Source organism: Eleutherodactylus coqui, chromosome 8, assembly GCF_035609145.1.
Source record: "Eleutherodactylus coqui strain aEleCoq1 chromosome 8, aEleCoq1.hap1, whole genome shotgun sequence".
In the NCBI taxonomy this organism is placed as follows: Eukaryota; Metazoa; Chordata; class Amphibia; order Anura; family Eleutherodactylidae; genus Eleutherodactylus; species Eleutherodactylus coqui.
In genome coordinates, this window is record NC_089844.1 from 50,236,166 (window position 1) to 50,263,096 (window position 26,931).

The following is a 26,931-nucleotide window of genomic DNA, read 5'->3' on the forward strand; positions in this document are numbered from 1 at the left end:
TTCTCTCCTCAACACAGATATTAAACTATATGCAAAAATTCTCGCTAATAGGCTTCTTCCCATTCTACCCCAACTTATCAAAAATGACCAAGTAGGATTTACGAGGGGACGCCAGGCCCCAGATAGAACAAGACGACTGATCGACCTGATCGCCAGAATTGGCCAAACGCGAATGCCTTCTCTGCTCCTTGCTCTGGATGCGGAGAAGGCATTCGATAGGATGCACTGGGGATTTATGCGCCGCACGCTAGAGAAATTTGGCCTCTCAGGGCCGATTTTGTCGTCCGTGTTGGCTCTCTATTCTGCTCCCTCAGCCTCCGTACTATCGAATGGGGTCCTATCTGAGCCATTTCAGATAACAAATGGCACACGACAAGGGTGCCCTCTTTCCCCCCTGGTTTTCTCAATGCTGATGGAACCTTTGGCGGAGGCAATTCGGATTAACCCACAGATAGAAGGCATCCCCATAGGAACAGGTTCTCATAAAATTAACCTTTTTGCCGACGATGTGATCCTATCCGTGACGAACCCAAAAACCTCACTCCCCCAGATCATGTCCACCCTGCAAGTATTTGGTTCTGTTTCCCTTTACAAGGTGAACCCCTCCAAATCACAGATGATGGGCATCAACCTAACCAAGCGAGAAGAAAACTTCCTAAAATCTTCTTTCCCATTTCAGTGGTGCCCTAACTCTCTCCCCTACTTGGGAATCGCCCTAACCCCCTTAATAGACGACCTACCAACAGCAAACTTCCCTTCTTTGAAGACCTCAATCCAAAAAGAACTAGATCGCCTCTCAGCATTTGAGCCTAGCTGGATGGGTAGAGTAATTCTGTATAAAATGATAATACTTCCGCGAATTCTATACTACTTTAGGACTATTGTGGTGCCCATCCCGGACTCCATACTCGCCCTATTTCACCAGCAAATGTGCAAATTTATATGGAGAGGGGCAAGACCCAGAGTGGCATTCTCTATACTAAACAGGCCTCTGAAATTCGGAGGTCTGGGTATTCCCAACCTCCGTGATTATTATAAAACCTTCTTGATCGACCAGACCAGACATTGGTGTAATTTGGAGACAGACAAAAAATGGGCGACGATTGAATCAACCACAACAGGAGCTCCCAACTGGAAGGCCTTTCTTTTGTCCAACTCAATACAACCACAAAGCGACCCTCAGCTCCTGCCACCAGTGAAAGCCTCCTTACACGCATGGCATTCATTAAGCAATGTTAGAGACTCAGAATTAGGCTCAACAAAAATTTCTCTCCCACTTTGCACTCTACGCCACTTGGTCCCTGATCTCTCCTTACACAATTGGCCACATAAAGCTTCCATGACTATCTCTGACCTCTTCCAGGGTAATAACCTACTTGACTTTCGACAGTTACAGGAAAAATTTGCAGTTCCTCCCTCAGAACGGTACACATACCTCCGTATCTGCAATTATCTAAAAGCTCATAAAATTACCTCCATTACCCTCCCAGACCCTCTCAACGACCTGCTCAACGCTAAAATACCAACACATAAAAAACTAACCAAAACTATCTACACTTGTCTCTCAGGCACCCAATTTTTCAAGAAAACAGTTAATTTCCTCAACTGGGAAAAAGACCTAAACAAGAAATTCTCTCAAAATGAGTGGTGTGACGCCCTCAAATGGGCCCACAAATCTTCCGCCTGTGCCTCTCACTGGGAACAATACCAAAAGCTTATAACCAGATGGTACTGCACTCCACTAAGACTGGCACAGATGAGAAAGGACATATCACCACTTTGCTGGAGAGGATGTGGAGGAAACGGGTCACTACTCCACATATTCTGGTCCTGCCCCCATATACGCCAATACTGGGTTGGAGTATCACACTTCATCTCCAACCTCCTACACATTCCAATCAAACTAGAACCTGAACTGGCCTTGCTTCTAGTAGGCATGGGTAACATACATAGAAACCACAGAGTAATAATTTCTCACATACTACATTCATCGCGAGGCCTTATAGCGAGAAACTGGAGGTCCAAACATATCCCATCTATCGAAGAAATGCAAGAAACGGTGTCACTAAACTGTGTAAATGAGAGAATGATAGCCTTTCAGAGGGACACTCTACCCCAGTTTCGCAAAAACTGGTTTCTATGGACGCAAGCAATGAAAATGCCTGTGGGCTATGATTAGTTCGTTACCCTCCCTCCCCCCCCCCCCCCTCCGAAGACACTCTACATAGCAAGCATACCAAAGGGTTGGAGGTGTTGAAAATCGTCTCATCCCCTCCTACAAGTCCTATATCTCCGCTGAGTCGGCGAGAACAGGGATTTCACAAGAACAGCAGGTTTACTCACAGTGATAGAGACCTAAAGTACCTTAGAGTTAAGTTTAAGTTTAAGTTTACTCCCTATTTTCCCCTCCTCCTCCCCTGCTGTTTCCCCGCAACTCTCCCTCTTCCCCTCCCCCCCTCAGGAATAAAGCTGTATTATGCTACATTGTAAAATGTTGATGGTGAATTTAACACCTAATTCTTGTTTTGCTGTATGAATCAAATGCCAATAAAAACTTACCTGATTTAAAAGACAAACTGATGCGTTTCGGCTGTTATACAGCCTTAAAGGGGTTGTCCCGCGCCGAAACGGGTTTTTTTTTTTTTTCAACCCCCCCCCCCGTTCGGCGCGAGACAACCCCGATGCAGGGAGGTAAAGAAAGCTCACCGGAGCGCTTACCTTAATCCCCGCGCTCCGGTGACTTCTCTACTCACCGCTGAAGATGGCCTCTTCCTCCGTGGACCGCAGCTCTTCTGTGCGGTCCATTGCCGATTCCAGCCTCCTGATTGGCTGGAATCGGCACGTGACGGGGCGGAGCTACACGGAGCCCCATAGAAGACTGCAGAAGACCCAGACTGCGCAAGCGCGGCTAATTTGGCCATCGGAGGGCGAAAATTAGTCGGCACCATGGAGACGAGGACGCCAGCAACGGAGCAGGTAAGTATAAAACTTTTTATAACTTCTGCATGGCTCATAATTAATGCACAATGTACATTACAAAGTGCATTATTATGGCCATGCAGAAGTGTATAGACCCACTTGCTGCCTCGGGACAACCCCTTTAATCATAGCATGATTGAAAAAGACATTTTTATGTTGAAACGCGTAGCTTGAACATTAAAGAAGGTTTTTCTTGAAGGCGCAGGGATCTTTTTTCATTTTAAACTACAATTCTTAATCATAGCATGTGATGCCATGCTATGATTAAGGCTGTATAACAGCCGAAACGCATGAGCTTGTCTTTTAATCCCTGTGCGCATGGGAATTTTTAAAATATGTACCCAATAAAGAAGTGATTTTTTAATTTAAAAAAACATTGGTGCTGGATCAAACCTTCGTACTTTTCAGCTCTACTCCGGGACTGGGCTAGGCCTGTTACATCCGTGCACCTGTGGATTACTCTACAGGGACATTGATCATTACATGTGAACATCTAACAGTGAGCTGTATCCTTTTTTTCTTTTTTCTTCACTTACGTGTTGCTCAGAAAGGGCCTCTTGTGGCACAGAGTGTTAAGGTAGCAGAATACAGTCCTAAGCTCTTGCTCACAACCTGAAGGTTGTGGGTTTAATCCCTGCTTGGTTCAAGTAGTCAGCTCAAGGTTGACTCAGCCCTCTATCCTTCTGAGGTCAGTAAAGAATACAGTCCTAAGCTCTTGCTCACAACCTGAAGGTTGTGGGTTTTTACCCCGCGTGGTTCAGGTAGCCAGCTCAAGTTTGACTCAGCCCTTTATCCTTCCGTGGTCGGTAAAATGAGCGCCCAGCTTGCTGCGGGGGAAGGGGGGGGTAATAAACAAAATTACCTGAAAGCACTGCAGAATAAGTTGGCGCTACACAAATAACAAGTTCTTTCTCCCTGCTCTGGTAATGATGATGAATGAGTGTGAAGCATAGTGTGTAGTTACACAATACATACACATGAGGGCAGAGTTGTTTTGATAACAAACCGCACTATCGTCAATCTAAGATGTGTATATTTACATACTTTCTTGTTATTTTCCTCTTATATTTGTATAATAGTTATACTCTTTCCCCATCCACTTAAAATAAAAAAAGGCCTCAATACGTAAAAACATTTGCTGTTAGTTGTAGAGGAAATGTATTGTTAGAAAATAACCTATAGTTGAAATCAAGTTTTATTAGCTATTTTAAAGAAAAAAATAGTTAGTCGTGTTTTTCATAATTTTCGCTGTCACCATCTTGAAAAATACTGAAATATTCAATTTTTCACACACTGCCCTCACAATAGGCTGTGATTGTTGTTATTTACTTGTTTGCGACCCTAAAGGTGATCTCCCTTCATGTTTTTCGGTTTTGCACTGTGTCTCTCAGTTGTGTGATATCCATGCCAGTATCAACTGTGACAGTATCAGCCATCATGTCCGTGAGCGGCCGGGTCTTCTTTTGTCGCTGATCTGTCCAAGCATTATAGATTTTTCTAGCGACTCTGCTCGCAATACATGGCCAAAATACGTGAGCTGAGCATGGTCATCTTGCCCTCCAGTGAGTATCATACATAATAAGCATCTCATATGATCAAAACCCCAAAAGAGATGTAGGAAAATTAAAACAAAACAAAAAAAAAAACTATCAAGGGAGTAATGAAGTCATTTAGCAGAATAAGAGTAATGAGATGAGTGTGTTATGTTAGACAAACAACTGTTCTACTGAAGCATCGAACACACGCCCAAATATTAAGCACAATAGTTAAGAAACAAATTAACCCACTCGATTATCTGATTTGAAATAGTAGTCCAACCAGTCTGAAATCTTCAAATCCAATTTCAAATCCCATTGTTTTTTAATTCTACATGGAGGATCCTTCCAGGGAGTATTTAGCATTCGATACCCATTCTACAGACCTTTGTTAATTGCTTAAACAGAGGATAACCGTGTTTGTAACCTAGTAGAGATATATTAATCCTTGCAGGAGGAGAAAAAGTTCCTAATAAATGTCTAATCTGAAGGTATTTGTAAAAATCTGTCTCGGGAATGCAGTATGTAGTGGATAAATTAGTAAAGGATTGAAAGTTGCCGTCATCCGATAGTTGACCCACCTGAGTAATGCCCAATTTTTTTCCAGCCAGTAAGGGAGAGGTCTTCCATAGCTACTTCTAGAATTTCCAGATCCGAGTTATGTAAATTAAAAGATAATAGCTCCTTCCTTTTGGTCACCGCATACCATACATGAAACACGACCATCAACATAGATGAATTTGAAGACATCTTTGATTCAAAGAAACAGTGTGCCAATAAACATGTCAAGTGAATACTTTCCCAGTAAAGAATTCTCAATAACTACCTATGTTTTGGAAAGATCATTTAACCATAGTGATCTAGCTTGATCTAAAATTGTGGCTCTGTAATATTGGGATATTGAAGGCGAGCTTAATCCTTCATCTTTCATGTGGTTGTATAAAATCTCACCTCTGACTCTGGGCTTTTTCTTATTCCATATGAAAATCTGGATTATAGATTGGATTTTTTTAAGGTACAGGGTAGATAATAGTATAGGAACATTTCTAAAGTAGTAGAGTATTTTGTGTAGTATGATCATTTTCACAACTGAAATTCTTCCCATTCAGGAAATGTCACTAGTCCTCAGGTTATTTAAGTCATTTTTCAATGTTATGAGTAGGGGAGTATAATTAGCTGAGAATAATTTTGAAGTGGGAAAGGTTAATTGGGTTCCCAAATAAAGGAGAGAATCCTTGGCCCATTTAAACTTATATTTCTGGGAAAGTGATAATATTATTGAATCTGTAATACCCAAATTGAGCATATGTTATTTTGTAATAAGATACCTCTGAAAATTTCTGAATTATATAATTAGCTGTTGGAAAATGGACCATTGGTTCAGAGGGATCAAGCATTACATCTTCAGCAAATAAACCAATTTTATGTTCTTTGTCACCCATCTGAATCTCCTGTACAGCTTGAGATCTTATGTGTTCTGCAAAGGGTTCCATAATCGGTGCAAAAATCAGTGGGGACATAGATCACCCCTATCTAGTACCATTGTTGATTACAAAGGATTTGAATAGAAAACCAGAGGAGTTAACTGAGGCAATGGGATTAGAATATAGAGACATTATTGCTGACAGAAAGTCTCCCTTAAAGCCAAACTTCCTGAGTCTCCTCTATCGGATCAATAAAACATCTGGTTGCACTTGAGGTTTGTCTCTTCTTGATAAAAACCCATCTGATCATTTTTTATCAGTTTATTTGTGGAAATATATCTGACAGCCTTGAAGTGCGAATTTTTATATGTATCTTTACATCTGAGTTCAATAGCGATATGGGTCTAAAGTTTGTTGGAAGATTCTGGGGTTTCCCTGGTTTAGGAAGCGTTATAATTAGAGATGAGCGAGCACCAAAATGCTCGGGTGCTTGTTACTCGGGACGAAATTATCGCGATGCTCGAGGGTTCGTTTCGAGTAACGAACCCCATTGAAGTCAATGGGCGACCCGAGCATTTTTGTATTTCGCCGATGCTCGCTAAGGTTTTCATGTGTGAAAATCTGGGCAATTCAAGAAAGTGATGGGAACGACACAGCAACGGATAGGGCAGACGAGGGGCTACATGTTGGGCTGCATCTCAAGTTCACAGGTCCCACTATTAAGCCACAATAGCGGCAAGAGTGGGCCCCCCCCCTCCCAAAAACTTTTACTTCTGAAAAGCCCTCATTAGCAATGCATACCTTAGCTAAGCACCACACTACCTCCAACAAAGCACAATCACTGCCTGCATGACACTCCACTGCCACTTCTCCTGGCTTACATGCTGCCCAACCGCCCCCCCCCTCCCCCCCACAGCGCACAACAAAGTGTCCCTGCGCAGCCTTCAGCTGCCCTCATGCCACGCCACACTCATGTCTATTTAGAAGTGCGTCTGCCATGAGGAGGAACCGCAGGCACACACTGCAGAGGGTTGGCACGGCTAGGCAGCGACCCTCTTTAAAAGGGGCGGGGCGATAGCCCACAATGCTGTACAGAAGCAATGAGAAATATAATCCTGTGGCACCGCCATCAGGAGCTGCACACGTGTGCATAGCAATGGGGAACCTATGTGCCACACACTATTCATTCTGTCAAGGTGTCTGCATGCCCCAGTCAGACCGGGCTTTTTAATTCATAGACACAGGCAGGTACAACTCCCTATTGTGAAGTCCCTGTGGACCGACAGCATGGGTGGCTCCCTGGAACCCACCGGCGGTACATAAAAATATCCCATTGCAGTGCCCATCACAGCTGAGGTAGTAATGTCATGTTTAATGCAGGTGGGCTTCGGCCCACACTGCATGCGCCAGTCAGACTGGGGTTCTTTACAAGTGGACAGATGTAGTAACAACTCGCTGTGGACCCACAGCATGGGTGGGTGCCAGGAAGCGACCGGCGGTACATAAAAATATCCCATTGCATTGCCCAACACAGCTGAGGTAGTAATGTTGTGCTTAATACAGGTGGGCTTCGGCCCACACTGCATGCCCCAGTCAGACTGGGGTTCTTTACAAGTGGACAGATGTAGGTTAAACTCCGTGTGCACCTACAGCATGGGTGGCTCCCTGGAACCCACCGGCGGTACATAAATATATCCCATTGCATTGCTCAACACAGCTGAGGTAGTAATGTCGTGCTTAATACAGGTGGGCTTCGGCCCACACTGCATGCCCCAGTCAGACTGGGGTTCTTTACAAGTGGACAGATGTAGGTTAAACTCCGTGTGCACCTACAGCATGGGTGGCTCCCTGGAACCCACCGGCGGTACATAAATATATCCCATTGCAGTGCCCAGCACAGCGGATGTAATGTCAGCTGTAATGCAGGTGGGCTAAAAATTCATTTGATTACACTGTAGGCGAGGGCCCACAAAAATTGCTGTATCAACAGTACTAATGTACATCCAAAAAATTGGCCATGGCCAACCAAGAGGGCAGGTGAAACCCATTAATCGCTTTGGTTAATGTGGCTTAAGTGGTAACTAGGCCTGGAGGCAGCCCAGTTTAACGAAAAATTGGTTCAAGTTAAAGTTTCAACGCTTTTAAGAGCATTGAAACATATAAAAATTGTTTAGAAAAATTATATGAGTGAGCCTTGTGGCCCTAAGAAAAATTGCCCGTTTAGCGTGATTACGTGAGGTTTCAGGAGGAGGAGCAGGAGGAGGAGGAGGAATATTAGACACAGATTGATGAAGCAGAAATGTCCCCGTTTTGGATGGTGAGAGAGAGCGTAGCTTCCATCCGCGGGTGCAGCCTACGTATTGCTTACGTATCGCTGCTGTCCGCTGGTGGAGAAGAGAAGTCTGGGGAAATCCAGGCTTTGTTCATCTTGATGAGTGTAAGCCTGTCGGCACTGTCGGTTGACAGGTGGGTACGCTTATCCGTGATGATTCCCCCAGCCACACTAAACACATTCTCTGACAAGACGCTAGCCGCAGGACAAGCAAGCACCTCCAGGGCATACAGCGCGAGTTCAGGCCACGTGTCCAGCTTCGACACCCAGTAGTTGTAGGGGGCAGAGGCGTCACGGAGGATGGTCGTGCGATCGGCTACGTACTCCCTCACCATCCTTTTACAGTGCTCCCGCCGACTCAGCCTTGACTGGGGAGCGGTGACACAGTCTTGCTGGGGAGCCATAAAGCTGGCAAAGGCCTTGGAGAATGTTCCCCTGCCTGCGCTGTACAAGCTGCCTGATCTCTGCGCCTCCCCTGCTACCTGGCTCTCGGAACTGCGCCTTCTGCCACTAGCGCTGTCGGATGGGAAGTTTACCATCAGTTTGTCCACCAGCGCCCTGTGGTATAGCATCATTCTCGAACCCCTTTCCTCTTCGGGAATGAGAGTGCAAAGGCTCTCCTTATACCGTGGATCGAGCAGTGTGTACACCCAGTAATCCGTAGTGGCCAGAATGCGTGTAACGCGAGGGTCACGAGAAAGGCATCCTAACATGAAGTCAGCCATGTGTGCCAGGGTACCTGTACGCAACACATGGCTGTCTTCACTAGGAAGATCACTTTCAGGATCCTCCTCCTCCTCCTCTTCCTCCTCCTCAGGCCATACACGCTGAAAGGATGACAGCCCAGCAGCATGTGTACCCTCACCAGTGGGCCAAGCTGTCTCTTCCCCCTCCTCCTCATCCTCCTCATGCTCCTCCTCCTCCTCCTCAACGCGCTGAGATATAGACAGGCGGGTGCTCTGACTATCCAGCGACATACTGTCTTCCCCCGGCTCTGTTTCCGAGCGCAAAGCGTCTGCCTTTATGCTTTGCAGGGAACTTCTCAAGATGCATAGCAGAGGAATGGTGACGCTAATGATTGCAGCATCGCCGCTCACCACCTGGGTAGACTCCTCAAATTTTCCAAGGACCTGGCAGATGGCTGCCAACCAGGGCCACTCTTCTGTAAATAATTGAGGAGGCTGACTCCCACTGCGCCGCGCAAGTTGGAGTTGGTATTCCACTATAGCTCTACGCTGCTCATAGAGTCTGGCCAACATGTGGAGCGTAGAGTTCCACTGTGTGGGCACGTCGCACAGCAGTCGGTGCACTGGCAGATTAAACCGATGTTGCAGGGTCCGCAGGGTGGCAGCGTGCGTGTGGGATTTGCGGAAATGTGCGCAGAGCTGGCGCACCTTTCCGAGCAGGTATGACAAGTGGGGGTAGCTTTTCAGAAAGCGCTGAACCACCAAATTAAACACATGGGCCAGGCATGGCACGTGCGTAAGGCTGCCGAGCTGCAGAGCCGCCACCAGCTTACGGCCGTTGTCACACACGACCATGCCCGGTTGCAGGCTCAGCGGCGCAAGCCAGTGGTCGGTCTTCTCTGTCAGACCCTGCAGCAGTTCGTGGGCCGTGTGCCTCTTCTCTCCTAAGCTGAGTAGTTTCAGCACGGCCTGCTGACGCTTGCCCACCGCTGTGCTGCCACGCCGCGTGACACCGACTGCTGGCGACGTGCTGCTGACACATCTTGATTGCGAGACAGAGGTTGCGTTGGAGGAGGAGGAGGAGGAGGAAGGTGCTTTAGTGGAGGAAGCATACACCGCCGCAGATACCACCACCGAGCTGTGGCCCGCAATTCTGGGGGTGGGTAGGACGTGAGCGGTCCCAGGCTCTGACTCTGTCCCAGCCTCCACTAAATTCACCCAATGTGCCGTCAGGGAGATATAGTGGCCCTGCCCGCCTGTGCTTGTCCACGTGTCCGTTGTTAAGTGGACCTTGGCAGTAACCGCGTTGGTGAGGGCGCGTACAATGTTGCGGGAGACGTGGTCGTGCAGGGCTGGGACGGCACATCGGGAAAAGTAGTGGCGACTGGGATCCGAGTAGCGCGGGGCAGCCGCCGCCATCATGCTTTTGAAAGCCTCCATTTCCACAAGCCTATACGGCAGCATCTCTAGGCTGATCAATTTTGCAATGTGCACGTTTAACGCTTGAGCGTGTGGGTGCGTGGCGTCGTACTTGCGCTTGCGCTCAAACTGTGGCACTAGCGACGTCTGGACGCTGCGCTGAGAGACATTGCTGGATGGGGCCGAGGACAGCGGAGGTGAGGGTGTGGGTGCAGGCCAGGAGACGGTAGTGCCTGTGTCCTCAGAGGGGGGTTGGATCTCAGTGGCAGGTTGGGGCACAGGGGGAGAGGCAGTGGTGCAAACCGGAGGCGGTGAACGGGCATCGTCCCACCTTGTGGGGTGCTTGGCCATCATATGCCTGCGCATGCTGTTGGTGGTGCCTCCCCAGCTGATCTTGGCGCGACAAAGGTTGCACACCACTGTTCGTCGGTCGTCAGGCGTCTCTGTGAAAAACTGCCACACCGTAGAGCACCTTGACCTGTGCAGGGTGGCATGGCGCGAGGGGGCGCGTTGGGAAACAGTTGGTGGATTATTCGGTCTGGCCCTGCCTCTACCCCTGGCCACCGCACTGGCTCGGCCTGTGCCCACACCCTCACTTGGCCCTCCGCGTCCTCGGCGCGTCCACACCCTCTAGGCCTACCCCTACCCCATGCTGTATTACCAGTGATTTGATTTCCCAGGCAGGAAAGAAATTGGCGCAAGGCTGCACTCAACCGTAGCTGGTTGCGTCTGATTTTTTTACGTTCTCCACGCAGCACACACGTACCCAGAGCCCTTTGGACTGACACAGGCAGGGCAAATATACTTTCTTCCCTTTTGTTTAAAAGGATAGGCCCACTGCGTCTATTCACTGCATAATAAGTTTAATAACTGTGTTGCGGCCCTGCAAAACTGTCACAGAACTTTACTGTTGCAGAGTTACTAACTGTGGCAAGCAGGTATTTCCCAGGCAGGAAAGAAATTGGTGCAAGGCTGCACTCAACCGTAGCTGGTTGCGTCTGATTTTTTTACGTTCTCCACGCAGCACACACGTACCCAGAGCCCTTAGGACTGACACAGGCAGGGCAAATATACTTTCTTCCCTTTTGTTTAAAAGGATAGGCCCACTGCGTCTATTCACTGAATAATAAGTTTAATAACTGTGTTGCGGCCCTGCAAAACTGTCACAGAACTTTACTGTTGCAGAGTTACTAACTGTGGCAGAGCAGGTATTTCCCAGGCAGGAAATAAATTGGCGCAAGGCTGCACTCAACCGTAGCTGGTTGCGTCTGATTTTTTTACGTTCTCCACGCAGCACACACGTACCCAGAGCCCTTAGGACTGACACAGGCAGGCCAAATAGAATTTTTTCCCTGCTTTTTACAAGGAACACCCACACTGCGTGTATTCAATGAATAATGTATGTCTTCTGGCCCTGCCTACACAATTCTATCCCTGTAGTATTAATGCCGGGTGCAATGCTCTGCACAGCCGGTTTTGAGAAAAAAAAAAAATGCAACACTGCTAACAGTAGCCTGGACAGTACTGCACACGGATAGATGTGGCCCTAGAAAGGACCGTTGGGGTTCTTGAAGCCTACACTAACTCCTAACACTCTCCCTGCCTAACCCCCACTTCTGTCCCTATTGCAGGGCGCAATGCTATGCAGATCCAATTTTGGAAAATAAAAATAAAAATACTGTGCTAACACAGTACTGCACACTAGTAGATGTGGCCCTAAGAAGGGCCGTTGGGGTTCTTGAAGCCTACACTAACTCCTAACGCTCTCCCTACAGCAGCTCCAGCACGATAGTACTTTCCCTCAGCTAAGTCACAAGGCATGTGTGGCGAGCCGCGGGAGGGGCCGATTTTTATACTCGGGTGACATCTGATCGCCCCAGCCACTCACAGCAGGGGGGTGGTATAGGGCTTGAACGTCACAGGGGGAAGTTGTAATGCCTTCCCTGTCTTTCAATTGGCCAGAAAAGCGCGCTAACGTCTCAGAGAGGAAACTGAAAGTAACCGGAACACCGCGTGGTACTCGTTACGAGTAACGAGCATCCCGAACACCCTAATATTCGCACGAATATCAAGCTCGGACGAGTACGTTCGCTCATCTCTAGTTATAATTAAAGCATGCTTCATCTCTGAGAGCAAATAGCTTTTTTGTGCTGCCTATTTGAATGTTTTGAGCAAATATGGAGCCAAAACCTTTTAAAATTTCTTTTAGTATTCATTAGTTAAGCCATCTGGTCCAGGGGATTTGTTAATTTTAAAGGCTTTTATTGTGTCTATTATTTCCTTAATATTTACTATTAATTAGTTTAATATTTACTTTTAGTTTAGAAACTCAGCTTAAGAACTAGTTTAAGAGGGTAAAGATATCTCATTCATCTACATATCTATGCTATAAGAATTTGGACAAGCTACTTTCTTACTGTCTTTTAGATTACTAGATTGACCTGATGTTTGCTACACGAACATAAAATGTTTGGAAAAGTTGTTATTGTGAATCCCCCCCCCCCCCCCGCTCTTTCCATGCTTCGCTCTCCCCATCTCTCCATGCCGCTTCGCACTCCCCATCTCTCCATGCCGCTTCGCTCTCCCCATCTCTCCATGCCGATTCGCTCTCCCCATCTCTAGATGCCGCATTTCTCTCCCCATCTCTGCATGCTGCTTCTCTTTCCCCATCCCTCCATGCTGCTTCTCTCTTCCTGTCTCACCATGCCGCTTCTCTCTTCCACCTCCTTGCTGCTTCTCTTCCCCCTCTCCTTGCCGCTTCTCTTCCCCCTCTCCGTGCCGCTTCTCTTCCCCCTCTCCGTGCCACTTCTCTCCCCCTCTCCGTGCCACTTCTCTCCCCCTCTCCGTGCCACTTCTCTCCCCCTCTCCATGCCGCTTCTCTCCCCCTCTCCGTGCCGCTTCTCTCCCCCCTCTCCGTTTTTTTGTGCTGCCTATTTGAATGTTTTGAGCAGATATGGAGCCAAAACCTTTTAAAATTTCTTTTAGTATTCATTAGTTAAGCCATCTGGTCCAGGGGATTTGTTAATTTTAAAGATTTTTAATGTGTCTATTATTTCCTTAATATTTACTATTAATTAATTTAATATTTACTTTTAGTTTAGAAACTCAGCTTAAGAACTAGTTTAAGAGGGTAAAGATATCTCATTCATCTACATATCTATGCTATTAGAATTCGGACAAGCTACTTTCTTACTGTCTTTTAGATTACTAGATTGACCTGATGTTTGCTACACGAACATAAAATGTTTGGAAAAGTTGTTATTGTGAATCTCCCCCCCCCCCCTCTCTTTCCATGCTTCGCTCCCCCCATCTCTCCATGCCGCTTCGCTCTCCCCATCTCTCCATGCCGCTTCGCTCTCCCCATCTCTCCATGCCGCTTCGCTCTCCCCATCTCTCCATGCCGCTTCTCTCCCCCCTCTCCGTGCCGCTTCTCTCCCCCCCCCTCTCCGTGCCGCTTCTCTCCCCCCTCCTCTCCGTGCCGTTTCTCTCCCCCCTCCTCTCCGTGCCGCTTCTCACGCCCTCCTCTCTGTGCCGCTTCTCACGCCCTCCTCTCCGTGCCGCTTCTCACGCCCTCCTCTCCGTGCCGCTTCTCTCCCCCCTCTCCGTGCCGCTTCTCTCCCCCCTCTCCGTGCCGCTTCTCTCCCCCCTCTCCGTGCCGCTTCTCTCCCCCCCCCCCTCTCCGTGCCGCTTCTCTCCCCCCTCCTCTCCGTGCCGTTTCTCTCCCCCCTCCTCTCCGTGCCGCTTCTCACGCCCTCCTCTCCGTGCCGCTTCTCACGCCCTCCTCTCCGTGCCGCTTCTCACGCCCTCCTCTCCGTGCCGCTTCTCTCCCCCCTCTCCGTGCCGCTTCTCTCCCCCCTCTCCGTGCCGCTTCTCTCCCCCCTCCTCTCCGTGCCGCTTCTCACGTCCTCCTCTCCGTGCCGCTTCTCACGCTCTCCTCTCCGTGCCGCTTCTCACGCCCTCCTCTCCGTGCCGCTTCTCACGCCCTCCTCTCCCTGTCGCTTCTCACGCCCTCCTCTCCATGCCGCTTCTCACGCCCTCCTCTCCATGCCGCTTCTCACGCCCCCTCTCCATGTCGCTTCTCATGCCCCCTCTCCATGCCGCTTCTCACTCCCCCCTCTCCATGCCGCTTCTCACGCCCCCCTCTTCATGACGCATCTCACGCCCCCCCTCTCCATGCCGCTTCTCACGCCCCCCCTCTTCATGCCGCTTCTCACGCCCCCCTCTCCATGCCGCTTCTCACGCGCCCCTCTCCATGCCGCTTCTCACGCGCCCCTCTCATTTATCTGCCAAGAAAAAAATCTATTGTAGAGTTTGTGCAGCTTAGAGTACAATGTGTAATCTTTTTCAGTTGCTTGTTGTATTCGCCATACATCATATAAATTCTCTTTAGAACTTAAATCTTGTATATCAGAGTATCTAGTGGATACTAGGGGGGTACTTCTGTTTATCGTGCTGTCAGGTACTGCGTTAAAGTCTCCACATATTATCAATGCTACCTATTTAACATTATAAAGTTGTTCTAATATGTTCTTTATAAAAGGGCGTTGCTTAACACTTGGAGCATATAGTGTAAGTATGGTGTAGGGTGAATTGTTTATTTGACAGACCAAAATAATAAATTTGCCCTCTATCTGTAATAACCTTTAGGCTTTCAAATGCTACAGTGTGTTTGATTGCTACTAGTGTGCCTTTTTTTTAATTTGTAGCATGGGCATGAAAAATATTTGGAAAAGTTGGATTTTTAATTCTGGTAGAGTCTAGTTAGTTTAAATGTACACAGACGGTATTATTTCTGTTTTTTAGCCTCTTTCTGGAGCATAGAACGCTTTAAAGGACTATTGAGGCCCTTAGCATTTATAGACAAAATTTGAAATACCATGGCTTAAGGAAAAGAGATAGATGTGAACACCACATATAACACATGTGATAATTATCCCATCTAAATGCCCAGACAAATAAACAAACAAAAACAGTCTGACTTGGAGAAATAAACCTGTTGAAGCAAAACAAATAACAAGAACAAAAATTTGAAAATTGAGAACATCCATCAGTCCTGGTTCTTTGTGAACCACTTTTAGAAATACTAGATAAAATTGTAGAAAATGAAGTATGGTAAGGAGGGGGTTATGAAAAGAAGGAGAGATAAAAGAATAACCATTTTAAGGAGCACAGTTCAGCGGTTAAATTTATAGTTCTTACGTCTTGTTTTCATAAAATCTTGGCACTTTGATAAAGTGTATAGAAAACAACTGGAATACTTGGAAATGTCCAATTCACAGGTTTTTCTTGGATCTGTGTGGAGATACTTTGTTCCACTCCTAAAAAGAGATCCACGTCTCTGACACAAGAATGGATCAGTTATCTTCGTTTGGAAGCAGCAGGGACCATTTCGTAAGTAAATGTTCCACGTCTTTTGGGGAGTTAGCAACATGAGTGATTCTATTTTTGAAAACTAAAGGTTTAACAGGAAAACCCCATTTATATTGAATGTCTTCTTCTCTTAATATTTTTGTATACTGAGTGACTTCTCTCCTTCTCGTTAGAGTTGTAGGTGATAGATCTGAGAATAGTATGGGGCAAAAATGAACTGGTAAGTTAGTGGCTTGAGGTGCGGCTCTTAGTAGGGTTTCCCTAAAGTGATAAAAATGTAGTCTAGCTAAAACATCTCTAGGACTTTCTGCTGGAATATTTTTTGGTTTAGGTACTCTATGAACTCTGTCTATTAGGAGTTCAAATTCCTTTGCATTACATAAAATAGTGACAAACTGATCTGTGAGGAATTCAGTAAGCTGAGAATCTTTAATGGTTTCAGGAATGTTTCTGAAGCAAATATTGTTTTATTGTTCCTTCTAGATCTGTCCTCTAAATTAGCCAGTTTTAGCCTAATCTTGGTGATATCATCTTCCATTTCATTACGTGCGTCCATCATGTGTTATGCTTGACTACAAATTCCTCCATTTATTTCCTCTAAATGGGCCATTCGGTTACCAATTGCAATGATGTCAGCATGTATGGCTGATACTGCTTCCTTAATGTCTCTGTGCATGGAATCCTTTAAGTCTTGGAACATTGCTTTTAAGGCTTCAGGAGGAATGTAGGCATTGGGGACCCTTTGGGGCGATGTGTCAGGAGATTTGTTAAATAAAGTAAGAGAGGAATGACTTAGTTTTGTTGCTCTTTTGTGCTGAAAGGAGGACTCTGTTTGTTCAGCTTGTTTACTCTGCAGGCTGCTGTCTCCTGAGATAAAGGTGAGTCATCCTCCTGTCTAGATGGAGTTATTTGCTAGAGAATTTGTTGTCTTGGTTTTGCCTGTGTATCTTGTAAATTCCCTTTCTTTCTCGGCGCATGTAGATATGCCGGAATCCTGCCTGCGCATCAGGGAGTGCCACTTTAACTATTGATCTCAGTCTTTCCTGTATAATTTTGAGAAGGATCTTGCTTGCATGCGGAATGAGGGCTTTTGTTTGGTAGTTGGAGCAATTCTGGGAGTTGCCTTTTTTTGGTAGAGAGATAAAGACAGATTGTTTACAGTCCTGTGGCAATTTTGTGGATGACCACACTGCCTGGCACAGCGCTGTGATGATTTTCACTGGCACTGGCAGCAATAGCTCTGCCAGTATGTTATCTATGCCTGGTGCTTTATTTTTGGCTAGTTGTTTCATTGCCATAACAACTTCTGACTCCATAATAGAGGCTCTAAGTCCACAGGCTCCACCTCATACAATGGTCCAGGTATGTGGTTGCCGGCATATAGTTCCTCTGAATATTCCTTCCACCTATCCTTGATACTCGGTTGGTCATTCAGTTCCTTCCCATTTTTGATTTTTCTGTTGCATGCCAAGAAAGTTTTTTGGGCTATCTTGACCAGTGAGAATAAGCCTCACAAATGGCCTTTCATGGCTTCTGCTTCGAGTTGTTTGCAATGCTTATTCCAGTCCATTTCCGTACGTTTCCTTGCCTCTCGCTTAAAATTAGCAGTTAGTTGACAGTCTTCGTCTTTGTTGCCGGCCCCCTTTGCTGCTCTTCTTTTATCAGCTATTCTGAGGATTTGCTCAGACAACCAATAGCATTCTTTTTCCTGTCTCTGTGTCTCTGTATGTTCACAAACGTGTGAATGAAGGTCCGTGCAGCATCGCTTTCAATGGTGCCGTGGCTGTTGCTGGCAGCCACATTGAATTCAATGAATAGCCAAGCGCTGCCTGTGATTGGGTGAGTGCTGAACCAATCAGATACAGCCCTTTCAGCAGGCGGGGATTTTAAATCCCTGGCTGCTGAAACAGATTCAAAGCAGTGCAAGGAGAAGACAGGCTGGACGCGCCTGAGCCCCAGCTGCTGTGGAGAGGTGAGTATATATATTTTTTATTTTTAACACATTCTAAAGATGATTTTCAGGGGAGGGCTTATATTTAAAGCCCTTCCTCGAAAACCCCTGCAGGGCTTGCCGGCAGCCCATTGCTTTCAATGGGACTGCAGAAGCGCCGGTCCCATTGAAAGCAATAGGAGAACATTGCGATCCTCTACCACAGCTGTGGCAGGGGATGTTTTACTCCCTGCGGGGATGAAGAAATCCTCTGCCACCACTGTGACAGCTGTGGCAGGGGATTCTTTATTCCCCGCAGGAAGTGCCATTCCCCGCAGGGAATCTTTACACATACCACAGATCTATGGTGCATGCATGTCCTATCTTTTACAGGTGCGCACGTTTGCACGCCTGTAAAACACAGACATGTGATCACACCATAGGTAACCAATGGTTCTAGTAGATTCGTGGTTTTGTGCGCACATAAACACGCTGATCTGAATCCACCCTATAGGTGAGATGCTTACTGGCTGTTTCCATAACTGTGGACTGTATATCGTGCCATAGTTCCTCTGGGTGCTTTTCTGATGTGTCAAGCAGTTCAAATCAGTTTGCTACCGCAATAATGTATGATTGGGGGATTTTAGAGGTGTCGCATTTTCTCAATGGAGCATCTTTTTTAATGCTATGGAATTTCATCTTGAACTTAGCTGCAAGTAGTACATGATCAGTGCCGCAGTTAGTGGCAGGAAAGGTTTTTATTGCAACAACTAAACTTCACCAACGATGATTACACAGGATGTAATTAATCTGATTTCGATGGAGGACATTGGGAGATGTCTATGTGTTCAGTCAGCGTTTGGGTTGTATAAACCATGTGTTTCTATCCTTTGCCGATTTTCTTGGCAGAACTGTACTAGGTGATCACCGGCTTTATTTCTTTAACCAAGCCCAAATCTTCCTATGATAGATACTTCTAGCTGGCTGCCAACTTTGCAAATGAAGTTGCCCATAATATAACTGATGTCCATCTATGGCACTTCATTTAGAGTTTTTTGGATGTTGCCATAAAAATCTTCAATGGTTTTATCATCCGCATCAGTCATTGGGGCACAGAGCTGTAAGATTGAGATGTTCACTGGCTTACCACGTATCCGGATAACAATTATATGGTCACTGATTGTTCTAAAGCTTTGTACTGCCTTTGAGGTCTGCTTGTTTGTAATAAAAGCTGCTCCATTCTTCTTGATTTACTCGTGTCCAGCATATTGCAATGTGAAGTCATCAGACTCAAAAATATCCATTACCTGTCCAGGGAAATTCGCAAATTACAAGGATATTAATGTTAGGTCATGTGATTTCGTATTTCACAATGTCCAATTTCCTTAGACTTATGCCATGCACATTCCAGGTTGCTAGTATGTGAGCTTTGGCACAGCACAGTCCTTTCCTTTCATCATGAGTTGCATCAGATGCTAGGTGTTAGGGTGGATTCAGACGACCATATATCGGCTCGGTTTTTACGCCGGGCCGATATACGGTGTCCGCATCTGCAGGGGGGGAAGATGGAAGAGCCAGGAGCAGGAACTGAGCTCCCGCCCCCTCTCTGCCTCCTCTCCACCCCCTCTCCGCCCTTCTGCACTATTTGCAATGAAAGGAGGTGGGGCTAAGTTCTGAGAATTAGCCCCACCCCCGCCCGCCTCTCCTCATTGCAAATAGTGCAGAGGAGCGGGGAGGAGGCAGAGAGGGGGCGGGAGCTCAGAGCACTGCTCCTGGCTCTTCCAGCCTCCCCCCTGCAGAGAGAGACAACGTATATCGTCTGGGCGTGAAAACCCAGCCGATATACGTTCGTCTGAATCCAGCCTTTGGTTGTGCTGCTGGAGTTTGTTGTTCTACTGGGTTCCAGGAGCACACCTGCACTAGGTGAGGGTTAATTGAGCTGGCTGGGTGTGATTGTTCAGGTCAGCCAATCCCCTGGGTCTGGGTATAGATACATACCCCAGCCCCTCTGCAATGAGGAAGCTGTATTTCCTTAGTTTTGTCTGCTCTGTGAGTAGTGTCTGGTCAGCTGGCAGCTTGCTGTGTGAGTAGTATTTGGTCAGCTTACAGCTTGCTGTGTGAGTAGTGTCTGGTCAGCTTGCTGTGTGTTTGGTGTCCTGTGCTGCCTGTTTAGTGTCTTGCTAGAGTAGGGACTGCAAGACACGAGGAGCCTTGTTGCAGCATTGCAGCTTAAGTTCATTGGCCAATGTACAAACCAATACCTAATACTTTTTAAGCCATACAATCTGCTGTAGTGTGTGAGGTTGTGTGGTAAGTGAGTTTGTGTATTTAATGTGTCAGTTTCGCCTTGTTGCGAGTATCACCCTTTCAGGGAGAGCAGGGCCGAGGTTCCAGTGTGGGGCCGCCTTTATAGAGGCGATCGCTCTGCTTGTAGGTAGGGCCAAGTCATCTTCTCTAGAGCACAGGGTCAGTTTCCCCTAACCTGTGTTTTTTGGATCATGTTTGTGTGGGCCCGGTGCTTAGTTGTCCACATGAACGTAACATATGCTGTGTATGGTTTTGCATATGTTGTATTATGGTATGTTCAGGTGTGGATAGTTCTGTTCTGAGTATTTTAAGTTGGCATAAATTGTGTTGGCATGCAGTATGTTAGTATGCATTGTGTTGGTATGTTGTGTGTGAACAGTGTCAGGTCCAGTGTCTGTGCAGGTGGCCAGACATCAGGAGTGGATAATCTTCTTCTGAGTAAGTTGTATCTTGTGGTATGCATTTGTTCCTGCTGGTGCTCAGATTGTGGTGTAGTTGCATGCGGTTGTTGAAGTGAGTTTCCCCGTACGTTCCCGTAGATGGTTTGGACACCTGCTGTTCCTCCCCTCCTGGTGTTCTGGGGTGGTGCACCCAGTAGTGTGTGACTGCACAGGTGCAGCCACTAACATGTTTCTCCTTTCCCTTGGCAGGTGTGGCCTCCAAACATCTGATTTCTTGTTCATGGCGCGAGCTGGTGATGCCAGCCATGATTTTTCTTGTTCGCCAGATGGGTGTTCTGTGGTTCCTTCCCCTTGTACGGTGGGTGTGGTGGCTCCATATAGTTTTGGTGGCATGCATGTCATCTAAATGGTGTTCCAGCAAGCGCGTTCTGTAGGAACACGATATCAGATCCATGTCCGTGCCGCGGCGAAGTGTACCCAGCGGACATAAACAAGGACAAGTCTTTACCAATGCTGCAGAGCCCTGTGCGCTATGTACCTGGGTGCTTTATCCCTTTTCCTGCTGACAGGCTGGCATCCGCATCAGGCCCGAACAGGTAAGTCCTGTGCACGTTACATCAGCAGGAAGGTTGCCATGTTTTCCCATCTGGACTGCTGCACTTTTCCTGGCGGGCTACTGTGACTGAGGCCGATTGTATAAAGCGCAGTAGCCCTGTTTTCAGGTTCACTATTTGTTACTCTCTCCTATTTTGCCATCTTTGCCTTGGTGTCAGGACCTTTATAAATAAATCCTGTACATGTGTACGGTTTAGAGGAGCTGCATAATTTTTGTTTATGCCTTAATGGTCCAAAGGCCCCTTTTTTAAAGAAGAGGTACTGTTAGGTTGTGTTGCTGGAGTTTGTTGTGGTGCAGGGTTCCAGGAGCACACCTGCACAGGTGAGGGTTAATTGAGCTGGTTGGGTGTGGTTGTTCAGGTCAGCCAATCCCCTGGGTCTGGGTGTAGATATATGCCCCAGCCCCTCTGCAATGAGGAAGCTGTATTTCCTATGTGTTGTCTACTCTGTGAGTAGTGCCTGGTCATATGCTGTGTATGGTGTTTGCATATGTTGTATTATGGTATGTTCAGGTGTGGATAGTCCTGTTCTGAGTATATTAAGTTGGTATGAATTGTGTTGGCATTCTGTATGTTAGTATGCATTGTGTTGGTATGTTGTGTGTGAACAGTGTCAGGTCCAGTGTCTGTGCAGGTGGCCAGACATCAGGAGTGGATAGTCTTGTTCTGAGTAAGTTGTATCTTGTGGTATGCATTTGTTCCTGCTGGTGCTCAGATTGTGGTGTAGTTGCATGCGGTTGTTGAAGTGAGTTTCCCCGTATGTTCCCGCAGATGGTTTGGACACCTGCTGTTCTTCACCTCCTGGCGTTCTGGGGTGGTGCATCTAGTAGTGTCTGACTGCACAGGTGCAGCCACTCACAGGTTTCTCCATTCTTTTACATTCGTGTGGGCAAACAAGCACCAGGCCCACACAAATGTGACCCAAAAAACACGGGTTATGGGAAACTGACCGTGTGCTGCAAGGAAGAGGACTTGGCCCTACCTACAAGCAGAGCGATCGCCTCTATAAGGGTGGCCCCATGCTGGAACCTCGGCCCTGCTCTCCCTGAATGGGTGGTACTCGCAACCAGGCGGAACTGACATTAAATGCACAAACTCACCACAAAACCTCACACACTACAGCAGATGGTATGGCTTTAAAAGTATTAGGTATTGGTTCTTACATTGGCCAATGAACTTAAGCTGCAATGCTGCAACAAGGCTCCTCGTGTCTTTCTGTCCCTACTCTAGCAAGACACTAAACAGGCAGCAAAGGACACCAAACACACAGCAAGCTGCAAGCTGACCACATACTACTCACACAGCAAGCTGTAAGCTGACCAGATACTACTCACACAGCAAGCTGCCAGCTACCAGATGAGGCAATACAGCTTCCTCTTTGCAGAGGGGCTAAGATATATGTCTACACCCAGACCTAGGGGATTTTCTGACCTGAAGCTGGGGAGTGCACAGGAAATATAAAATCTCCTTGCTGGTGGCTACTAAAGGTACCTGAGAGCCTGGAGCAGTGACTGGTGGCCTCGTTGAGCCGTCCCCGGTCACGTGATAAAAAAGGTAGCGATCTACCTTAGGCCGGTCTCACATGACCGAATAGGAATTGTGGATTCCGTATGCATTTGATCAACGGTAATACACAAATAAATCAAATGCATTAGATTACATTATTTCGCTCACATTAGCGGATACGAATTGTGCAATCCACTCGCAGAAAAAAGAACAACGTATTCCAGTAATTGATGGCTCATTGCCAGATACCTGCAATGTCAACCTGTACATAACTAAACAAGTTTTGCAGGAAATAGAATTTTCATATTTTTGCAAATGTGTCATTTTAAAAACATGTTTTTTTCTATAGTGCACATGAAAATGAGGATTTGTACCTGAAAATGGATACCCCTGTTTGTCCTATGTTCAGAAACATACCCATTGTGGTCCTAATTAGAGATGAGCGAACGTACTCGTAATGAGTACTTACGCACCCGAGTACCGCCATTTTCGAGTACTTCAGTACTCGCGCGTAAAGATTCGGGGGGCGCCGGGGGGCGGGGAGAGGCGCGGCGGTGCAGGGGGTAGCAGCGGGGAGCAGGGGGGAGCCCTCTCTCTCTCCCTCTCCCCCCCACTCCCCGCTGCAACCCCCCGCGCCGCCACGGTGCCCCCCGAATTTTTTCGCCCGAGTACGGAAGTACTCGAAAATCGCGGTATTCGGGCGAAAAAGGGGTGGGGCCGAGCACGTTCGCTCATCTCTAGTCCTAATCTTATGTCTGTATGCACAATGAGACCCAAACTAAAAGGAGCAGCCGGTAGCTTTCAGAACAGACCTTTTGCTTGAAGATGCGGCCCTCAGTCACTGCTTCAGGATCTCAGCTACCTTTAGTAGCCAGGAGCGAGGAGATTTTAAATTACCCGGGCCCTTCCCAGCTTCTGTGCTTGTGTCCGCCATTTTTCCAACGGCGCATGTACAAAAGCTGGGGAAAGGTATACGGAGAAAGATCCCGTTGGTGGACTTCGCAGGAGGCCTTAGGTAAGTAATCTAAACTTTAACTTTTTACTTTCACATGATCTCCGTTATCCATTAAATAATGGCAATTACGTGACCAGTGACTGCGTACGCCCCCTTCATGAAATCTCCGGGCTCTCGGCTACGTTTGGTAGCCAGGAGCAGGGAAATTTTATATTGCGCCAGCAATCTGCGTCTTTTGCTCATGCATCCGCCATTTTGCCAACAGGCACATGCGCGGAAGCCGGGGTAGGGTCCGTGGATAAATCAGGGGGCCTTAGGTACGTAATTTCATGTCTCCTCATGGAAAATTTCTGTGAGGGGAGATGACACTTAAATTCTTTAAGCCTTTTTTGGAACTTTTTAAATGTTTCTTTACTTTACATGATCGCCATTATCTATTGGATATTGGCGATCATGTCACCGGGAACCGCTGTCATTTGATATCTGACAAGCATGCACAGAAGACAGCGTCAGGTCCTGGAAGCACAAGAACATCATGGGACATCATGGAGGACAGAGGTGAGTACTTTCAGCTCCCCTCATTTAGAAACATGGGTAGATCACATCAAAAGAAGCAGGATTATTGTTATTTAGTTTCACGCTTTCCTATACTAGGATACGCTTCTGTTTTTGGCAAGAAAGGCATGGTTGTAAGAGTGTGTCCTCAAAGTACAGACCTGAGAACAAATGTAAATCAAACAGAGTTTTATGGGCAAGTGAGGTATATATCCTATTATCTCTTCTACATTACACTAACAATAACTATATTTTATCTATTAAGTGCTGCAGTTTTCAATTTGGCATGATACATTATGATTAGAGATGAGCGAGCACCAAAATGCTCGGGTGCTCGTTACTCGGGACGAACTTTTCGTGATGCTCGAGGGTTCGTTTCGAGTAACGAACCCCATTGAAGTCAATGGGCGACCCGAGCATTTTTGTATTTCGCCGATGCTCGCTAAGGTTTCCTTGTGTGAAAATCTGGGCAATTTAAGAAAGTGATGGGAACGACACAGCAACGGATAGGGCAGGCGAGGGGCTACATGTTGGGCTGCATCTCAAGTTCACAGGTCCCACTATTAAGCCACAATAGCGGCAAGAGTGGGGCCCCCCCCTCTCCCAAAAACTTTTACTTCTGAAAAGCCCTCATTAGCATGGCATACCTTTGCTAAGCACCACACTACCTCCAACAAAGCACAATCACTGCCTGCATGACACTCCACTGCCACTTCTCCTGGCTTACATGCTGCCCAACTGCCCCCCCTCCCCCCCACAGCGCACACCAAAGTGTCCCTGCGCAGCCTTCAGCTGCCCTCATGCCACACCACCCTCATGTCTATTTAGAAGTGCGTCTGCCATGAGGAGGAACCGCAGGCACACACTGCAGAGGGTTGGCATGGCTAGGCAGCGACCCTCTTTAAAAGGGGCGGGGCGATAGCCCACAATGCTGTACAGAAGCAATGGGAAATAGAATCCTGTGCCACCGCCATCAGGAGCTGCACACGTGGGCATAGCAATGGGGAACCTATGTGCCACACACTATTCATTCTGTCAAGGTGTCTCTGCATGCCCCAGTCAGACCGGGCTTTTTAATTCATAGACACAGGCAGGTACAACTCCCTATTGTGAAGTCCCTGTGGACCGACAGCATGGGTGGCTCCCTGGAACCCACCGGCGATACACAAAAATATCCCATTGCATTGCCCAACACAGCTGAGGTAGTAATGTCGTGCTTAATGCAGGTGGGCTTCGGCCCACACTGCATGCCCCAGTCTGACTGGGGTTCTTTACAAGTGGAAACAGATGCATTTATAATTCCCTGTGGACCCACAGCATGGGTGGGTGCCAGGAAGCCACCGGCGGTACATAGAAATATCCCATTGCATTGCCCAACACAGCTGAGGTAGTAATGTCGTGCTTAATGCAGGTGGGCTTCGGCCCACACTGCATGCCCCAGTCTGACTGGGGTTCTTTACAAGTGGAAACAGATGCATTTATAATTCCCTGTGGACCCACAGCATGGGTGGGTGCCAGGAAGCCACCGGCGGTACATAGAAATATCCCATTGCATTGCCCAACACAGCTGAGGTAGTAATGTCGTGCTTAATGCAGGTGGGCTTCGGCCCACACTGCATGCCCCAGTCAGACTGGGGTTCTTTACAAGTGGACACATGTAGGTTAAACTCCGTGTGCACCTACAGCATGGGTGGCTCCCTGGAACCCACCGGCGATACACAAAAATATCCCATTGCATTGCCCAACATAGCTGAGGTAGTAATGTCGTGCTTAATGCAGGTGGGCTTCGGCCCACACTGCATGCCCCAGTCAGACTGGGGTTCTTTACAAGTGGAAACAGATGCATTTATAATTCTCTGTGGACCCACAGCATGGGTGGGTGCCAGGAAGCCACCGGCGGTACACAAAAATATCCCATTGCATTGCCCAACACAGCTGAGGTAGTAATGTCGTGCTTAATGCAGGTGGGCTCCGGCCAACACTGCATGCCCCAGTCAGACTGGTAATATGTACCTTAACAGTAACCGCGTTGGTGGTAATGTGGTGGTGACTGCGGACCTAGTAGCGCAGTTTTATTTTGTTGGTTTTCGGAATGTGGCCAGGATTAAGTGGGCCGTGGCGGGGGATGTTTTGGAGGCACTACGTGTCCTCTCCACGTGTCCGTGGTTATATGCACCTTAACAGTAACAGCGTTGGTGGGAAATGGCCTCGCCGCCATCATGTCTTTGGGAATCCTCTGTTTCCACACCCCAGAGACATACCATTAGCAGCGGTATAGGCAGAGCCCAGAATTAGTAACATTTCAGCTGTAGCATTAGCGACAGGCCCCACTAACATATCACTAGCAGCATTATAGGGGGAGCACAGTCTTAGTTCCATTTCAGTAATAGTAGCAGCCTACACAGGCCCCAGTAACAATTCCGAAGCAGCAGTATAGTGGGAGCGCAGTCTTCGTTCCATTTCAGTAATAGTAGCAGCCTACACAGGCCCCAGGAACAATTCCGAAGCAGCAGTATAGTGGGAGCGCAGTCTTAGTTCCATTTCAGTAGCTGCAGTATAGCAAAGGCCCAAGTTACATTTATGTAGCTAAAGTGTAGGCCAACCCCACACACACTTCTGTACCATGAGTGCAGGCGAAGAACATACAAATTGCTATGATTACACTGTAGGTGAGGGCCCCAAAACATTGGTGTACCAACAGTACTAATGTACCTCAGTAAAAATTGGCCATGCCCAACCAAGATGGCAGGTGAAACCCATTAATCGCTTTGGTTAATGTGGCTTAAGTGGTAACTAGGCCTGGAGGCAGCCCAGTTTAACGAAAAAATGGTTCAAGTTAAAGTTCCAACGCTTTTAAGAGCATTGAAACGTATAAAAAATTTTTAGAAAAATTATATGAGTGAGCCTTGTGGCCCTAA